This window comes from Parus major, chromosome Z (genome assembly GCF_001522545.3).
Source record: "Parus major isolate Abel chromosome Z, Parus_major1.1, whole genome shotgun sequence".
Lineage (NCBI taxonomy): Eukaryota > Metazoa > Chordata > Aves > Passeriformes > Paridae > Parus > Parus major.
Genome location: NC_031799.1, coordinates 8373007 through 8391252, shown reverse-complemented (window position 1 = coordinate 8391252; position 18246 = coordinate 8373007). Strand labels below are relative to the sequence as shown.

The 18246-nt window shown below is 52.6% G+C and overlaps 1 protein-coding gene across 4 annotated transcripts in view; it reads left to right on the top strand.

Annotated features, from left to right (window-relative positions):
* The first annotated feature begins 11283 nt into the window (after positions 1–11283).
* Positions 11284–18246, top strand: part of FAM214B (family with sequence similarity 214 member B) — a 38530-nt gene continuing 31567 nt past the window's right edge. Inside the window, exon 1 of one of the 4 annotated variants that reach the window (XM_015652665.2) lies at positions 11284–11352. The gene's annotated coding sequence lies outside the window, so the exon portion shown is untranslated. Of the gene's footprint in view, positions 11353–11405; positions 11490–13834; positions 14240–14269; positions 16759–18246 lie in introns of those variants that run through there. The other 3 variants (XM_015652670.2, XM_015652666.3, XM_015652669.3) reach the window with 3 other exon arrangements.

The following is an 18246-nucleotide window of genomic DNA, read 5'->3' as shown; positions in this document are numbered from 1 at the left end:
CAGCCTCATAATTCCTACATTTTTGAGTGCTTATACCACCACTCAGACAGGTTTTGCTGTTTGGCAGGTGGGAGATATGTCAGTGCCTTGGCCCTGGAGCAAAAGCGGGAGAGATGCCTTTATCCTGACGCTGTGTTTGTGCAAACCTGTACAATTCTGGATCCTCTGAGGCATATGGCTTGGGGTGTCCTGTGCAGGGCTAAGTGTTGGACAATGATCCTTACGGGTCCCTTTTAACTCAGCATATTCTGCAATTCTGTGGTTTTGTGAACTGCTCTGTCCCTTGGCAAAGGTTTGAAGAACATTTGCTAGCCCTGTCTTTGTCCTGCTGCAGTCTTGCTGCAGTCTTACAGGGTGAGCAGATGCTTTGTCCTCTCTGATTTGTCACCTCTGGGTCATTGACCACACTTTTCTTCTGGAGACCGTGTTTTCCTTCAGATTCTGTTTTGTGTCCTCATTGCTTGTTCCCTCAGTGTCCTTTGGAGTAAGAAGAAGAAGTCCCTAGGCTTCTGTGAGATTCCTTCTGGGTCAGGATTTAGCTTTGCAAATGCAGGTGTCTGCAGTCTGGGTGTCTGAGCTCTTCCCATTGTGTCTGTGCGCACACATTTTGGCAACAGTTCTCTTCACCCTGAAGAGAGTATCTAAACTAGGTTAGGTGCCCTGAAAATACCTCTTTTTCTCTACTGACTGTTAGGGAAGCTCAGGGACCTTAGCTCAGAGGAAGGCAAATGTCAGATGAGATGATGCTAATACTTTACTTACCTCTGAATATGGGCACCACCTCAGACAGCATCATGCTTACAGATTCCTTTTTGTCGCAGACTAAGATTTCTTTGTCCAAAACAAACCTTGATGTCCTACAATTTTCTCTTCATAGATGCATCATATGGCCTCAAGTTCAACTCAGCTAGAGCAGAGGTCTTTATATTCATGAAGTCCTTCCATGGTGGAGTGCAGAATTATTAATCTGCCAGTGTTGCAGTGTTTCAGGCCATAACCAATACTTCAAACTTCAACTTCCAACTGTTATAGATACATTTTATATTGTTGGCTTTTTGCAAATATTAAAATGAATGTTATGTGTATAAGAAAGAGAAATTTTGTTGTATTAATATAGTTTTCTTTATTTCTGTTATTGATGAAATTTAGAAATAGTAGTATAATACATATATGTTAGGTTATGGCATAGTATTAAAATAAAAACTGCTTTTGTTTGTATAACCCAAAGACTGAGGAAAAAATAGCTAGAGAACTCCTGCATTTGTAAACTGTCTTATCCAGATGAAGACAGCAGTGACCAGAACTCTGGGGGGAGGAATTTATTGCGTTCCTGGTATCAGAGAATGTAAATCTCAATGGCGCCAAGAAGATTGATCTATTGGGAAGGGGGCAAGAGAAAACTGAGCAGAAGAACACCAAAGATCCTAAGAAGAATGTATGAATATGCATGAGAATTTATGGATATATAGTAGGGTTCTGTTTTTTAGGGACAATCCTTTGTTAGTAAGGTGTGCTCTCTTGGCTGAATGTAGAGACACCCGGCCATATCTGTAGACTTTATTTTTTTTCTCCTAATTGTTTTTTTTAATTAAACTTTTAAATTCTATAAAAATTATGTGAACCTTGTTTTTCACACAACCATGTTCTTCTGACCAAGATCTTGTGGAGCCTTCTTGCAGAACACCATTACTCTTTCCCCCTTCCCTCACATGAACGAGTCTGTTCAAAATTCCCATCTGAGCTATTCTGAACTCCATGGCAAAGGATCTTTTCCCTGCCAAATGTTGGACCCATCTGGCTGACACAGTCCTAAAGAGAAATTACATTAACTTCTTGTGTTTTTCATCCAGCTCTCCCAGTTCTCCACTGCCTGCCTGTCATCTTTGAGGTTCTCAGCATCCCTCCACACTCCTCTTGCATCACACCTAAAATGTAACCTGACTGGTTAGCTCAGCTACCAGGCACAGATCCATGTGGCATTGGCTGACACTTTTCTCAATGCCCCCTGGCGTTGTCTCTACCTGCTGCTGTGTTTCAGATCACAACCTCTCAAAACCATTTGTCCTTTCATTGTGAGCTGGAACAGCTGCTGAGGCACAGCCCCCCTGGAGCAGGCTGTTGCTGCAATAGCTCAGACCACGAGGACTCTTTGTCTGATTAAATCTGAATGGGGATTAGTAGCAGAGGAGGAAAGGGCTGTAACTTTAATGCATGAACATTATCCGCTTTCCTTCCCTCACCCATTCAGTATCAAAGTGGATGCGAGGCAACTGAGCAACATTTTTATAAGAGCTACGTGCACCCCTCTGCTCCCCTGTGGGTTTACTCCAGCTGCAGTGAGCAGAGATAAAAAAAAAGGGGCAGCCCTGTCAGGGCAAGAAGCCAGCTCCTGGAAACAGTTTGTCCCCCGTGGAGCATGTTTAGAGAGCACAGCCTGGGATGGGTACCTCAAAAGTAGCCAAGTGCCTCCCACGCCAGTGCAGCCACTGTACCTGGAACAAGAGAGCTGTGATCGCCTCCTCCCTGGACCTTGAGCATTCACACTGGAAAGAATTCACACTGATGAGAACTACGATGTATGTGCCTTTAGACCTCCAGAGCCTGAAGACAGTGAACAAAGGACTCACTTAATGGCATAAGGTGACCTGATCTGTCACTTGAGTGATTATCATCCTATGGTGACCAGTGACAACACCCAAAGGAATAGCCTTAAATTGCGTTAGGAGATGTTTAGGTTGGATATTAGGAAAAGGTTCTTCACACACAGGTCACCAGAACAGTCTTCTCAGGGAAGTGGTCACAGCACCAAGCCTGTCTGAGTTCAAGAAGCATTTGGACAATGCTCCTGGGCACATGGTGTGACTCTTAGGGGTATCCTGTGCAGGGCCAAGAGCTGGAGTTGATTCTTGTGGGTCCTTGTGGTTCCAAACTCAGCTTATTCTGTGATTCTGTGTTTTATCATCACTACATCATATATAGGGTGTATTATTTTTTTCTCTCTGAAATAAAATTGAACCAGCTCTGCTAGCAGAGATTTTTCTTTTCTGGCATTTTACTTTTCCAGATCTAAGTGTGAAAGGTAGGTCCTCCACTCTGGAAATTTCTTCAGAGAGCCCAAAAACACTTCCCAAGCATTGCTGTCACTGCCAGCATGGGTGCAGCATCCTCCAACAGTACTGCTAAGCCTATGGGTGTGAGGTCTTTAGCCAGCCCCTGGGCCCCTCCAGCACAGTGCCAGGGATCTGCACTGGCACCCTGGCAGCTGCTCCTGGGACAGGGGCAGCTGTGGTGCTTGGAGCCAGGGGCCATGGCTCCTGCTTCCCCTGTGGCCATGACCTCGTTTCTTGTGCACCCGCCCGCACTGAGCCAGTGAGACTCATCCGAGAGCCCCACGCAGGCAGCTGGCAGGGATTTTTGCATCGTTTAATTCTCAATCCTCCCAAGAGCCTGGTGAGGGATTGAGTGTGTTCACTGAAATAAAGGACAGGCATGAGAAGCAGAGTCGGGCACTGGGAACTGAAAAGACCCAGTTTGAGGGCAGTTTGTTCCCAAATGTCTCTTTGGGTGACAAAAGCTAAGGCATAAATAACAGCCAGTGTGTACACTTATCTGTCCTGCAAACCAGCTGGAGCCAGCAGCTCCCATCCTGCCTACATGCAGCACACTGAAACCTTAGGGAGGGTCCCAGCCCAGTGTAGCAGAGGTGACAGGCCACAAGCAGCTGTGATTTGGGGCAGTAATGTTTGTCCTCTCTGCTATGTGCTGCCCCCGGAGTGCAGTGATGCCCAGGCTATAATGCTGGGTGTGTTTGCACATCTGAGCACACTGAGCAGTTGTCTGCAGGTGGATGCTCAGACAGGATTTTTCTGGGTGCTCACAGGAACTCTGGAAGTCCAGCAGCTTGGTGGTGCTGCCCAGCCACACTGATAATGCTGGCAGACCCTCCTTCAGACCACAAAATCACAGAATGGATTGGGTCTTGAAAGATCATGTCCTTCCAATCCCCCTCTCATGATCAGGAACACCTGCCACTAGACCATGTTACCCAAATCTGACCCGTGGCTCTGTGGGCTCCTTCTAACCTGTTTTCCTCTATAAATGTAGATGCAGATGAGCTTAAGATGCACAGAAGGGAAGGTCAACTGCTCAGAGAGGCATATTTCTGCCAAAGTTTTCTAGAGAAGCTAGGGTCAGCTCCTATTAAAAAAACCCACGTTTTTAAGATAAAGGTGCAGCACCTGGCCCTCCAAAGCTAGGAAGGGTTGGGGATGATCACCTCTCAGCCTTAGGAAGTCAAGGCTCAGATGATGATGAAAACAAGGCATAAACTGGCCTGGCATGAGATTTGACTGTAAACCCAAAGGAAATTTAAGTGGGTCTTTAAGAAGGCCTCTAAAAAGGTCTATCACATCAGCAGCATTCTCACGTGTCCCCATTACAGATGAGCAAACAAAAAGGTGAAAGGATGCACATCAAAACAGTCCATCCAGCAATGCGTGCACAAACAACAGCTTTGGCTGCTCCAGAGGCATGCATACCCCCCAAAACTGAGCCAGGCACCATCATGGAGATCCCCTGAACAATCTCCTGTCAGGAACTTCACAGCTCTTCTTGTTCTTACAAAGGGCTTGAAGGGCTTGTTCTTGAAGGGCAAGCATGGATGGAGGGAAAAAATGGGAACCTGCCATGCCTCCTCACAGCTGTATCATTGAACATATTCACAGGGAATTTCAGGCACAAACCGGCCTCTAACCTGCCATATTCATAGGGAAGCAACAGGATATGGAAATATAGTGGACACCAAGACATAAGAACTGGTGGCAAAACAATGGAGTCCCCACAGCATCCAGACTTTGTCAGAAATCTCTCTATCCCTTTACCAGAGATGCATGGGCACATCAGGGTGAGAAATCCATGAATGCTTTAAATAGATTGTAACAGCCTCACCAGTCGCAGATAACTGACTGGTTATCACAAACTCCAGGATGTCCCTGTTCTCCCACGAGGGTGGAGAAGAACCCATCATTCTAATTTCCCTTGTGTTTACTTTGCTCCTTCTTGCTCAGAAAGCCCCTTAAAGGAGATTCTGTGTGCAACTGTGCACCTGATATCGCTCCAAGCTCTCTCTAGTCCAGGAGCTGAAGGACTGTTGCCCACCAGCATCTCCTTTGTCCCCACATCCCCTCACAGAGGGAAGGTACAGCAGAGCCAGGACAACCAAAATGCAGCCCCTGTGTGTCCATGGGCAGGGCTGCCCCATGCAGCAGGACTTGTCCCTTCTGTAATTCTGACCCCTGGCAGGGTAAGGGCAGCACCCCGTGGAGGACACGCACCCCAGATCTGGGGGACAGGGGCAGGTCATGGCAGGGCCCAGGTTCCCCTGCAAAGGTGCTGCTGAAAATAAGCTGGGCTGGGCTGCCACCTTGTGCCAACAGGCAGCATCCACTCACCAAGCCTGGCATGGGACGATTCTGTATGGGCATCCAAAGATTTTCCATCACCCCACATTTTCAGTGACCTAAATGGGGATATAACCTCAGTATATATCCTGGAATGTCCCAGTTTCTAGATGAAGCCCATAGAGCTCAGCAGCTCCCTGCTGAGCAGGCAAGGGACTTTGTTGTCCCTCCATGAAGTCATCTTCACCCACACCTCAGGGTTCAAAATATCCATAACTGTGCAGATCTTGGACCCGTCGTCCAACAGCCGAGTCCTTGGGGAAATACCTGGGAGCTGGAAGAGAGAGTGGAGCACCCCAGGGTGCTGGCACTGTGTGAGGCACAGGATTGCTGCGAGGGCTCCGATTCACAGAGCTCAGCAGAAAGGCTCTGCCCCAAATGCCGAGCATGGGCAGGGAGAAGTGCCAAAATTCAAAAATGTAGGTGCAGGCAATGAACGAGCAGCCTCAGGTGCTGGTGCAGCCTGCAATGGTTAGAAGCATTGCCGGGTGGCCCCAGGCTATGCCACCTCGCCAAGGTGACGCCGAGGAGACCTTTGCCTTCTACTATCAGCCCTGGTTTGCACACTTGGCACCAGCCAAGGCTGACGGGGCAGTCGGGGGGCAGCAGAAAGGCTGAGACGTCACTGCCCAGCTCGGGCAGCCCTGGCATGCACCAGACCTGGCACAGCCCACACCGGCCGGCTCTTTGGAGCCGATGCTATCTGGATGGGTAAACGGAGTTTATCAGCTCCTTCAGGTTTTCTTTTTTCAGTATTTTATTTTCAAGGCAAGCGTGAAAGAAAGGAAACATTTCTGCAGGGAAGCTGTATGGGGAGAGGCTTAGCTATGAATAAGGGAGCGAGGGAAGGACTCATTCACACATGCAGTGGCGGGGCCAGTCACTTCTCTTCCCAGGGCCCGCCCAGATCACCGGCATCCTCTTCGGAGCACGTCCGTGATGCCACCTTTAATCCACAGCCTGTCCCAAGCTCGCCAGCTGTAGGCCAAGGCAGAGGGCCATTAAGTGAAGTCGAACTGTCCAGGACAATGGGTGATCCCGAGGAGTGAAGTGGCAGCAGTTGGAGCTCTACATTTCCAACAGTGAAAAGAGCAGGGATTATTTCCCTGCTGCTGAACAGGCACATGCAGTCCCTAGGTGTTGTTCCAGCCCTGGATATAGGGTGGTAGGGACAAGCAGGTACATCCCCAGCCTCACCTCCTGCTCAGAGCAGGCTGTAACCAGCACAACATCATATTTGCTATGGCTTTTTCTTTCAAATCCCCAAGCTTGGAGATCACTGCCCTGGGCTGCACAGAAATTCTTCTTGCTGAACATCCTCAGCCTGCCAAGCTGTAGCAAACAGTCCTCATCCCTCAGAACATGGTCTGCCAGCAGCTCCAGAACAGATCTCTTGAGTTTTGCACTTAGCCAAAATCCCTGTTTAATTCTGGGAAGTCCCATGTGTGTCTCAGACACAAAGCAGCAGTGAAGTCTGGTGGCTGTAGCACTGAGTTAATGACCTGCATCGGGCTCCAGCTCATCGAGCCTTTGTTCCTTGGTCCCTAAGGCCCATCATGGTCCCTTGGGGGTCACAATTATGCCCTCCTCTACAAAGCTGCTGGGAGACAGCTGATGGGAGAGGAACTATGAGTGTGGTGTGGGTACGGGAGGCAAAGAGCAGCTCTGCCTGACCCTACCACCCAGTGCTGGTTAAAGTGATATCAGATCCACCATTCTCCCTTTCCCATTAGGACTCTGGATGCCACCAGACCCGCACAGTTTGGGATGAGGCTTTGGTGGGCACTGGGACTCAGTCAGCTGACTACAGTAACTTCAGCTCTGTTGTGATCCCAAGCCGTGCTTGGAGCTGTACCAGAACAGATTCCCACGGTGCCAAAAGAAAATGCCACCCCTACCCCCAAGAAGTGTAGGGCTCCTCCAGCAGGAAACTCTCCAAGTTTGATTTCTATCTCCAGTTTTACAGCCATTTTGGTCAAACAGGTAAACCAAGCACATCATGGAAACAGGTTCCGGCAGGGGAAAGGTCCTGCAGCACTGGTTCACACTCCTCCAGGAACATTCCCTGGCTCCACAGGGCACTACAGTGCATCCTCTCCTTGTGACAGTCTCGGGGAAAGAGGGACAAGCTTTGGCTTTTGGCTCCTCTAGTTTTGAAAAACACAAGGAGAACAAGAAACATGAAAAGCCCTAGAGGCAGCACTGCAGGAGATACAGTCTGTGCTGCACACCTAGGACTGGGGCTGTGGAGGTACAAAAACCCAAGCTTTTTTGTGGCAATGCACCATTAGGAATGGAAGTGACTCCTAGTGCTCCTCTAATACACCTGCCCCTTGGGCTTCCTTCAGCTCCTCTGCCAGCTAGGATATGGCTGAGTCACCGCATGATGCCTAGTCCAGCTCTGCCACTGCTCCACACCCCACCCAACGAGGCACCACTTGCCAGGGGCCCCCAGGCAACATGACAGCTGATTTCCACCAGCTTCTTCCAAGGTCCTTTTAAAATTCATGACAATCTCTCCCTGGCAGGACTCCAGATCTTTCCAGGCTTGCTTCCGCACATGGGTCCTTTATTGCTTTACCTACCTATGGACTTGGATCAAGCATGCACAGCATGGCACAGCCTGCTGGCACGGGGAGCATACAGGTGATGAATCCCCAATGGAGGCACATCCTGCCCCACCAGCTCTGGGAGATGATCCATGTACTTCTCAAAGGCGCTTTTGTGATTGCAAAACCTGCCCACACCAACAAAACGAGTGTGTGCGTGGGGATGTCACTCTTCCATGATGAAAACCACTAAATTAAATTTAAACTGGGGCAGGAGCCTTGCTTGTGTCAGCTCCTCAGCATCCTGGCGCTTGGCACCTGACAGCCTTTCCGGTGGGAGCAGCCAGCCTGGCAAACAGGCTGAACAGCCCCAGCCTGCTGCCGGCAGGTTGGGACAGAGCTGGCAGCTCCAGGAGGGAGCTAACCCAGGGATGAACTCACCACCACTCAGTCACCTCACCAGGGCACCCTTCAAAGGGAAGCCCTGCAGGCAGAAAGGCTCAAGACGGAAGGACGTCATTCTACCATGTGCGGCTTGGGACACCTCATCTTCCTGGGGAAACACCCTTCTCCCAGCCCTCCCTCCCAGCTGGCGAGTCTCTGGAAAGTGGCCAGATGTGGTGCAGAGCCGTGCCTAATGTGCTTAAACCCCTCGTTTGCCTTCCCCAACCCTTGTAAAGCCTTTTTCAAGCCCCCAGGCTGTGTAAGGAATAGATGAAGCCTACTCCTCGCAAGGGTGGGCTGCCCTCTGCAAAGAAGTAATACAGCTTGTGCAGTCAGTCTGCCCTATTCCCAACCCTCCCAAGCCTCTGGAAGTTTTTCCAGATGCTCTCTGAACCACCACGGCTTGTATTACTGTGCCCATCAAATGGCTATTGTTGAGGTTCTGTCCCATGGGAAGGACAATAGGAGCAGCCTCACCCCACCAGACTGCTAAAAAGGACTTTTATGTCCTCCTTAATCCTGCTTCTGGAGTGAGAACATGTTTCAAAAATCAGGGGAGGTTGCTAAGGGACAGTGTGCTCAGCAGGGACATCGCTCACAAACCCTCAGCACTCAAAAGGAGGAGGTAAATAAGTTGGGATATTATTAATCCTTCACTGCCCACACAATAAACATAAATGTATTATTCTTGTCAGGGACAAAGGAGACCATATTTCCCCCCAGCCAAGGAGCTGAACCAGCAAATTTTTTTTGATTCAGCTCCACAGTGGGTTCAGCTTCAACTGAAGTTGTTCCAGTTGAGTTCCTGCTCAGGCCAATAAAGGTTCATTAACTATTTTTTAACTGTGAACTCATTTCAGCCAGTTCACACTGGAAAACACAGCCTGTGGAAGCAGCTGTGTGATGGGGACTGAGACTTTTTCAGCCCATCCCTGATTTCCATGGCTTCTGCTGTCTTCCTGGTTGGACTCCAGATATTCTCGCCAGGTCAGCAGAGATGACATGCAGGGTCAAAACACAGAAAAGCTAAATTTTGCCTTGGAATTCTGTAGGAAACCTGCACTGTGAAGGACAAGCAGACATGTGGGGGAACTGAGCTTCCTGGGCTCTTCCTGAAACCAGCACCTGCACACATGAAGTTTGAGACAGTGGTTCCTAAGTCACCAGGAACACTGGAGGATTGCATGTTCCTGTCATTACACTAAGAAATTAAAATGTTCCATACTTTAAATACCCTTTAGTGACCCACAAGCTGAATCTGGGACGGCCAGGGGTTATTTAGCTAGAAATCCCCTAGATTTCTGATTTTTCTGAAGCCCCAGGAGGAGATGAGGTCCTGTGCTGGCAGCTTCTCCACGACCACAACGCTGTCCATAGGACACTGAGCTGCCATTTCTCCCTGCAGAGAGGCACATGCAGGGCGCAGCTGTCACAGGACCGTCTATCCTGCTCACGGCTATTCCAAGACAGCACCAGCACAGCTTTATCCATGACAGCACATCCGAAAATAATGCCCCAGGATCAGCAGCAAGGCAAGGGGAGCGTTGGGACTAGGCAGCCAGTGTGCTGCAGGTTCACATCCAGCTCACTGCGTGCTAACACAGTCAGAAGACAAGATCTTGGTTATATTTATCATTTGACGATACTGGTCCCCACTATTTTTAGAGTGGTGTTGCAGCTGCAGCTGAGAAGCGAGGTGAGTCGATTGGGGGACTGATCTTTACCGAGCTTCATCTAAAACTGGTGAAGTCAAAGCATCTCTTCCCTGACCTGAATGGCCCGTGGTCAGGCTGGTGAGCTGTGGGCTGCTTCCCCTCAGGGCACTGGGTCCTGCCAGCATCCCCACAGGCGGGTGGCCGCGCCCAGGTGCCCCACGGCTGCTGTGTGTTTCAGTATCTCTGAGCTGCCATATCCCGGGGAGCAGCTGTCCCTCGGGTCCAGCACCCACGGTGGGCTGGACACATGGTGGGCACAGGCCGGCATCTGTGGGTGGATGGCAGACCCGGCCTGAGGGGCACCAGCAGCACCTGGGGAGTGGGGAACAGCAGGGTGACCCCTCAGAACATGAGGCAAGCGACACTGCGGGGGTCTCACCTCGGGGAGGCCATACCCATGGGGCCAGGGAGGGCTGTTTCTGGGGCAGCGTGGGGCTGGGCAAAGGGTGACTGTGTGGTTGGGATACGCTGTGCCCGTGTGTGTGTGCGGGGAGGGGAACACGCCGTGGAGTCGGGGGCGACGAGTGGAGAGGGGGTGGGACGCGCTAGGGATGAGACGGCTGCCCGTGGGGTGGGACATATCGTGCCCGTGGGGCCATGCCGTGCTCGTGGGGTGGGACACACTGTTCTCGTGGGGCCGTGCCCATGGGTGGGACATGCCGTGCCCGTGGGGCCGTTCCCCTGGGTGGGACATACCTTGCCCGTGGGTGGAACATACCTTGCCCGTGGGTGGGACATGCCGTGCCCGTGGGTGGGACATGCCGTGCCCGTGGGTGGGACATGCCGTGCCCGTGGGGCCGTGTTCCAGCCCCGCCGCGGACCGGGGGTCTCGCCTCAGCCCACAGGGTCAGGGGACCGTAGTCCCGCCCCGCGCTGTTCCAGGCCCCGCCCCAACAGCGGCCGCCGGCCAATGAGAAGCCGTCTCCCCTGGGTCCGCCCCTTCCCCGCTGTCATCACACTCCCGCACGTGGAGGGGGCGGGTCGTAGGCGGGGTCCAATCCCTGTGATTCACCGGCCATTGGCCGCACGGCCCCGCGGTTCGCCCCGCCCCTCGCCCTGCCCCGCCCCTCGCACCAATCAGCGCGCGGGAGGCGGGCGCGGGGGGCGTGTCCCCAGCGGTACCCGGAAGGAGCGGAGGAGCAGCGCACAGTCGGGGCCGCGGCAGCAGCGGCGGAGGGGGCGCTGGTGGGTCCAGCGGGGCCGCGGCGGGCAGGGCCGGGGGGCGCGGGGCACGACCGGGCTCCGGCAGGGACGGGCCGTCTGTGCGGCGTGCGAGGGGGTTCGTGCGCCTCATCTCCGCTGCCATCCCCCATTTCCAGAAGGTTCGGGGGGGGCCGTTGGGACCGGGGGCCCAGACCGCAGGGGCGAGCGGGAGCTGGGGGAGGCGCGACCAGGAGGGGCCGTGATCGGGTAGTATGGGGGAGGCAGTCAACGGAATGGGGGACTATGAGCGAGGGGGGACCGTGATCGAGATGGGGGCCTCTGAGCTGGGAAGATCATGACCGAGATGGAGGGTCTATGGGTTTGGGGGATAGTGACCAGGGTAGGGAACTGTAGCCGGGGCACTTGGGCCGGTAAGGGGGCTGTTACCGGCGGAGGCTGTGGCAGGAGGTGCTGAGGCGAGGGGGGGCAGGCGGCGGTATGACCGCAGAGCGACTTTGGGGGGGGAGATGCCCGGGGGAACTGAGGCTTCGGGAGGGTGTGTATGTCAGAGGCAGGTGTGGGGGGAGGCGGGAGGGACCGAAACGGGGTGCAGGCTGTGCTGCGGTGTGTCCCCAATCCTGACTCCCAATTCCCTGGCAGCTCAGGGAGGCTGCGCTGCCCCTGGTCTCGCCCACCAGGGCCACGTCCTCTGCTCTGTGACATGGGCAGGAACAGCCTGTCCGCGGCTCTGCCCGCACGGTGGGGCTTTCTCCTCCTCCTCCTCCTCCTCCTCCTCCTCCTCTTCTTCCTCCCGCGGGCATCAGCTCACACCCAGCTGGGACGTGGTGGGTTGTCCCCCGGGATGGCCGGCGGTGGTGGGGCCGGGTCCCCCCGGGGGCGCGGGAGGCGCGGCTCGGGCGGCACCTGCCCCGGGGGTCCTTCCCCAGGTCCCGGCGTGGGGGTGCGGGGTGGGCGCCGGGGCGGATGTGAACCCCGGCATCCGCCGCCCTCTGGTGACAGCCAGCCGCGGGCGGAAGGGCCCGTCGGGGACAGTCACCCACCCGAAACCAGCAGCTGCCGACCTAGCAAGGTTTTCAAGCGGTTTGCGGGTTTTATACAGAAATCACGCAGGCAGTGTGCTGTTGGCAGCTCGGGTGTCATGTTTGGAAAGGTGGCCTGTTAGGTAAGGAAGAGGGAATGGCTGCGTGGTGGGTGCTGGGGAGGTGGGCTTGCTCACAACCCACCCGTGAACGTGATCCATCAGTACGAGGGGCAGACACTTTCCTCGGGGGTTTCCACACTCCTTTTATTATTTTTCTTTGAAGGAAGGAGTGTGGAATTTGCAGCTGCTGTGGAAAGTGTATGGTAGAGGAATGTTGTGCTCTAAATTTAAATTTTAAAAGTAATTTCCACTCATTGCCTTTTTAAAAACATTAGACAAGCAGAGGTCTGCTTACAGACTTTCCCTCTCCCTGAATCGTGTTCATTGGCATCAGCAAAGAGGGGAAGTTGGGAAATTGTGGAGAGTGTAGCAGGCTTGAACCCTGACACGAAGCAGTGTCTTGGCAAGCTTGGTAACACGAGGAGGTGAACAAGGTCCGGCAGGTTACACAGAAGAAAACTCCCAATGTGATAGTGCTAGAGTTACTTTTGGCAGGGCTGGGCTTTAGGTTGAGGACAAGGAGAATGAAGTCATCCTGTAAAGCCTCGTCACCGCCTTGTTTCACAGCAGCAATTCCCATAGTGCGGGTCTCTGCGTGAGTAAGTGAGTGGCGGGGCCCTGATGGGGACTCCGCAGGTCCCAGCATGCAGTCCCTGCACTAGGGCAGGGCATTGGTGGGAGTTGGCAGGGCTGAGGGGTTTGGACGCGGTTGGTTCAGAGGGACGCTGCTGCCACAGTGTTTGTTGCCTGGGAGTCAACACTTGCCCTGGCCTGACCTCCAGCCCCTGCTCCCATAACATCTAACTGTAACACTGGGTTCCTGCTGACTTTGGTGGGGCCTTCCCATGGAGCTTGGGGTGGTCAGGACAGCCCTGGAGGGGCCCTGGACAGGAGAGCCCTGCTGTCACTGCAGGTGTACAGCTGTGACCCTTGGTGAGCTGGGCTTGTGGACTGAGGTCCAGCCATACTTGGAGCAGTGCTGGGGCTGTTCCAGCTGTGCTACTCACTGGTGTTGTTTCTCTTCCTCATGTGAGAGGTTTCGTACCACTGAAAGAAGAATAGCCGGTGGGGTCACTGTCCTGTGGGAACTCTGCTATTCAGAGGCACAGCTGAGGACCTCTCTTGCTTCCCTGCTTTTCCAGCAAGTTGTGCAGAGCAGCTCTCTATGCTCTATTTTTCATGTCTGCCCTCTCCAGAAGTGGCCTTTAGGGAATTGTAGATAATTTAAATTTTACTGGTGGGGCTGCTCTTTCACTCCTGTTGGCTTACTCCAAATTGGATGAAGGCCGCAGCCCCTACACCCTCCCTCAGCTGGTGCTGAGCTTTCTCAACCCCTCTGCCCTTGGCTCTCTTCTCTCTCGGAGCCTGCAGAGCAGGAGGAGGAAGTTCCCTCCCTATGTTCAAGGGACCTCTGAGGGCAGAGAAGCACATCTTTGCCCCTAGTCTTCCTCCTTGCTGTCTGCTACAGGCTGCTTTCCCAAGCACGTTTCTGCATGACTGTGCTGAGTAAGTACCAGAGGCCAGAGATACCCAAACTTTGCTCTCTGAGTCTGAGGGTGATTGAAGGGGATGTTTATTGATCTGAGTCTTCAAAGTCAAAGCCTCTTGGCTCTTTCCAAGTCCTTTACAAGTTCTTACTGCTCTGGGCCTGCCTGTGTTTGTCCTCTGATAGATCTGGTTGGCACCATCGTGTGTTGTGTGGAAATGCACCGTGCCTGGGGGCCAGGACACTTCCTGATGCAGAACGAGAAAACCTGTTGTTGGGAGGTATGTGACCACAGACGTGAAAGGAGAAAGTGAAGCCATATGGTTAGAAAAGTGGTGTCCTCAGCATGCTGTCAATGGAGCTCTAATCAAATTATCAGAGGCTTTGGTGCTGGAGGAATTAATGAGTCGGGTTTGAAACAGGACAGGTGTGAAGGGCAGCATGGGAGAAATCCTGAAAGGAGATATTTGTATTCTAGCAGATGGTTTGTTGCAGGTTACTTAGTGTGATTGTTGCAGGTTACTTTGTGAGAGTCTTCTGTGAGAGGCTTTTGCCTGATGTCTCTCCACGTTTTATAATTTCCAGGGACCCTCTTCCTCCAGGGAGCCGTGTGAGTCTCTGTGTCCTGGGCATTGTGTTTCTGATCCTTCCTTCTGTCCGCAGCACCTGGCACCTCTGCCTTCTGGAGCCTATTTTCTGATCAGCTCGGTTCCTTTGTTCCTCCATTTTGCTTTTACTCATGAGCAAACGGGCCAGGTGAATATAACATCCAGAGAGCTTGGTCTCACAAAGTTTGAGGTCTGCTTTAAAAATTTTTTTATTTGACAGGGAATTGTCTCTGTTCATCATCCCTTTGGCTTTGCCCCTCTCTTTCACAGTCTCCCTTGCTTGGCCTGTGAATGCCCAGCTGCCAATTAACATGTTTTTCCCTGTTTCCATCTGCGTCTTCAGCTGGTTGTGAATCCTGAGTGAAGAGCAGCTGGAATCACATGCTTTGCATTTCAGAGAGCTTCTTCAGGACTGGCCAGTGGTTTGCAGTCATATTTGCCCATGGCCTGGACTAGCCCCCAGCTAAGCAGCATGATGACAGAAAAGTACTTGGATGGGAAACCTTCAAAGGAGTCCTGTGTGCTGCAAAATGGGAAGTTAGTGATTCAGCTGGAAGTGCTTTTTAGTAACGAATCCATGTCCCGGGCCAGGGCTGATGTCAACCCTGAGATTCTTGTTGGAAGTGAACAAAGATGCAAAGCTCTTTATGCAAGAGCTGAGGTGGTAATCCAGATCTTCTGGCCTCAGTCCATTTGGGGTAATTGCATTCTTCCTGGGTAGTGTTTTCAACCCATCCCTGTCAGATATATTGCCATCGCTTCCTGTGGTGCTGCAGTATGTGGGTGGCGGTACTTCAGCCATGTCCAAAGCAATTCTTGTCACTGCTCAGGCTTAGTGCCTTTTGAGCCGTCACTGAAAGACAGTGTGCTAGAGCAGGGACTTGATGGAGGGTTCTCAATATATGTATATTTACATATACACATGCTGCATTTACTGGGGCTTGTTCTGCTTATAAGCTCTCCAGAGCAATAGCCCTTGTGCCTAGCTGGTACAGTTTCATAGGTGGGACTTCTCCTGGGATGCCAGTGCAGGTGTCGTTAAGCACAAACTTTCTGGGTGTCCTCAGGACTGTTTTAATGGCTGAAGCCCCAGGAGGGTAGTGTGGCCATGCCTCCCTGCACCAGGATGTGAAGGCTGTGCTTCTGGGGCACTGGCAGCCTGTCTGCTCGCAGTGCTCTGCTCCCCAGCACAGCAGCTCTGGTCACAGATGGGCTGTGCTGTGGTGGTGCTGCAGGATGGTTGCCTGTGTGGATGGTCAGGCTGGGGAGCAGGGTCTGCCTCACAGCAGCTTTTGCCCATCATCCCTGCAGCCAGGGGAAGGTCAGATCTTATCCTGGGGAGGCAGATACCATCCTGGTTTTCAGGAGCTGCTGTGTACAAGGACCTAGCCCCACAAAGTGTGATCTCCAGTGGTCTGCAATTAAAGCACTGGGAGCCTGGGGAGGAGACTTAAACAACATCTTTGTGATGGTGTTGGCAGGCTTCTCGGAGATTTCTATTAAGCAATTGTCGTTTTCTCCCTTCCCTGTAGCCTGGGAAACGCTGCGGCATTGGATTTGTCTTGGTCTGTTTGGGTTGTTGGGAGGGGTGTCTCTCCAGCAGCGGAGTTTGTCCCTCCCTGCCCCAGCTCTGTGTCTCTATGGGGTGGCTTAGCAGGTGGCCTGTGGGGACCACAGCCAACGCCTGTTCTTGCAGATAAACCATATGCCAGTGCACCCACTCAAGTACAGCAAAGCCTGTGTGGTAGAGAAACCTACAGCTGTGTGGGTGGACAAGAACAAAGCCAAAGGCACAGAAAGGCCTTTATTTCCCACTGAAATCTGGGATGGGAGATCATAGATGTGACCTTAGCAGCTCTCTCTGGAGAACCAACTGGAGTCATGGAATTGGGGGTAGCTGGAACTGGAGAGTCATCGCTGCAGCTGGAGGGGCATCCTCAGCACTGATAAAAGATGTGGTGGGGTCTTTGAGCTGGTGGAGTGCTTGGGGCCTCTCACTTCTGTGCATGGGCCATGAACTCACTTGGCTTGGATGAGCAGTTACTGCCCACACAGTGTTCCAGCAGAATCTGTGTGTGTGGACTTGTCTTTCCAGGTGACCCAAGAGAGCCAGAACAAGCAACCTCAAGGCCACACTGCAAGGGCTGACAGCTGAGAGCTGCCTTTTCTGTCTGCTTCAGCCCTACACTGAGGTTAGCAACTTTCAAACATCACTGACTTCCCTTCCCTCATAATTGCTGTGTGAAAAAACAGGGAACTCTGTGCTCTTTTCCCCTTGGCTCACAGGGATAACTCCGTAGAGTAGAGGTCACCCAGGTGAGGATCTGCCACAGCCAAGGTTTTTTGGGTGCTCCTGCATCCCACCTGGCTGTCAGCGTGGCAAAGGGAACCTGTCTGTGTGGAACCAGTGCTGCTTAGACTGTTGAACCCTGAACACAGTTGTCAGGAGCTGAAGGGTGGTGTGTTCTAAACCCTTGGCAACTTGCAGTCTGTGCTGTTTGCCACAGTTGTCCTTCTGCATGCCAGCAGGATTGAACTGGCATTTTCCAGTATTTTCCAGCTGCAGGTCCTTGCTGTCCTTCACCTGAACCCAGCTGAGACTTTACCCAGAGCTTGTGGCAGATGTAATTGTGTTTTCTGTTAGAAGCATTTGGCTTTTCCCTGCATTTTCCCAGGATTTTGTAGCTTAGCTTTGGTGTGTGAGGCTCAGAGGAAGTGTTTCAGGAGGACCAGCAGTTTTTGTATTGCCACTGGCAAGGAATATTACCTGCTCTGAGGTAACCAGCCTTGGAGCAGCCTGAGATGGCTGGGGGTTTCTTGCCCAGTCCGTGGATGCTTGTGTGCCTGCCTAGAATCCAGCAGTGCTTGCCCCACCTGCATGGTGTGCTCTCACCTGGGAGGGAGCCCTCATGAGGACTGTGCTTATGGCAGGCCAAGCTGAACCCTTCTCTCACTCCAGAGCTCGGGTGTGATTTGGCCAGGAGAGATTATATGGGGAAGACATAGTTTAGCATGCATGGCTGCCCGGGCTCTGCAGCTCTTCCTTTGAAGTGGCTGCCAGGGAAGTTGGTACCAGTCCAGAGGCAGCTGGAAACTGGGCCTCAAGCCATCTCATCCTTCAGCCTGGTGCTGAAGTGGTACCCACAGTGGGTGAGGCAGATTTACCTGTGAAGGTGAAAGGAAGGAAGGAAAAATTCCTTGGCTCATGCCAGTGCTCTGTGCTGCAGATTACCAATCAGCAGTCAATGCAGGGACAGCAGAGCTGCCCCTTTATCCAGCTGGGTTGTGGCATTCACTAATACCTGTCCCCTGATGGGATTTTATATCTCTTTAGTGATGGGAGACATGGCAAAGACCAGAGAAAAGGTTTGCTCTCAGTTCTGCTTTAGCTGCTTGTAGATCTCAGTCCACTAAGTTCGCAGCATCCTCTCAGGGCTCCCCTGCCTTTTAACAAGGGGCATTTTAACACAGGGCTCACAACAGAATCATCAAAAGGCTTGGTTTGGAAGGGACCATGAAGATCACATGGGCCAGGGGAGCCACACACTATCCCAGGTTGCTCAGGGCCCCATCCAGCCTGTCCTTGAACTCTGCCAGGGATGGGGCATCCACAGCTCCTCTGAGCAACCTGTGCCAGTGGATCACAACCCCCTGGGATAGTATTGGATCCACTTTTCTCC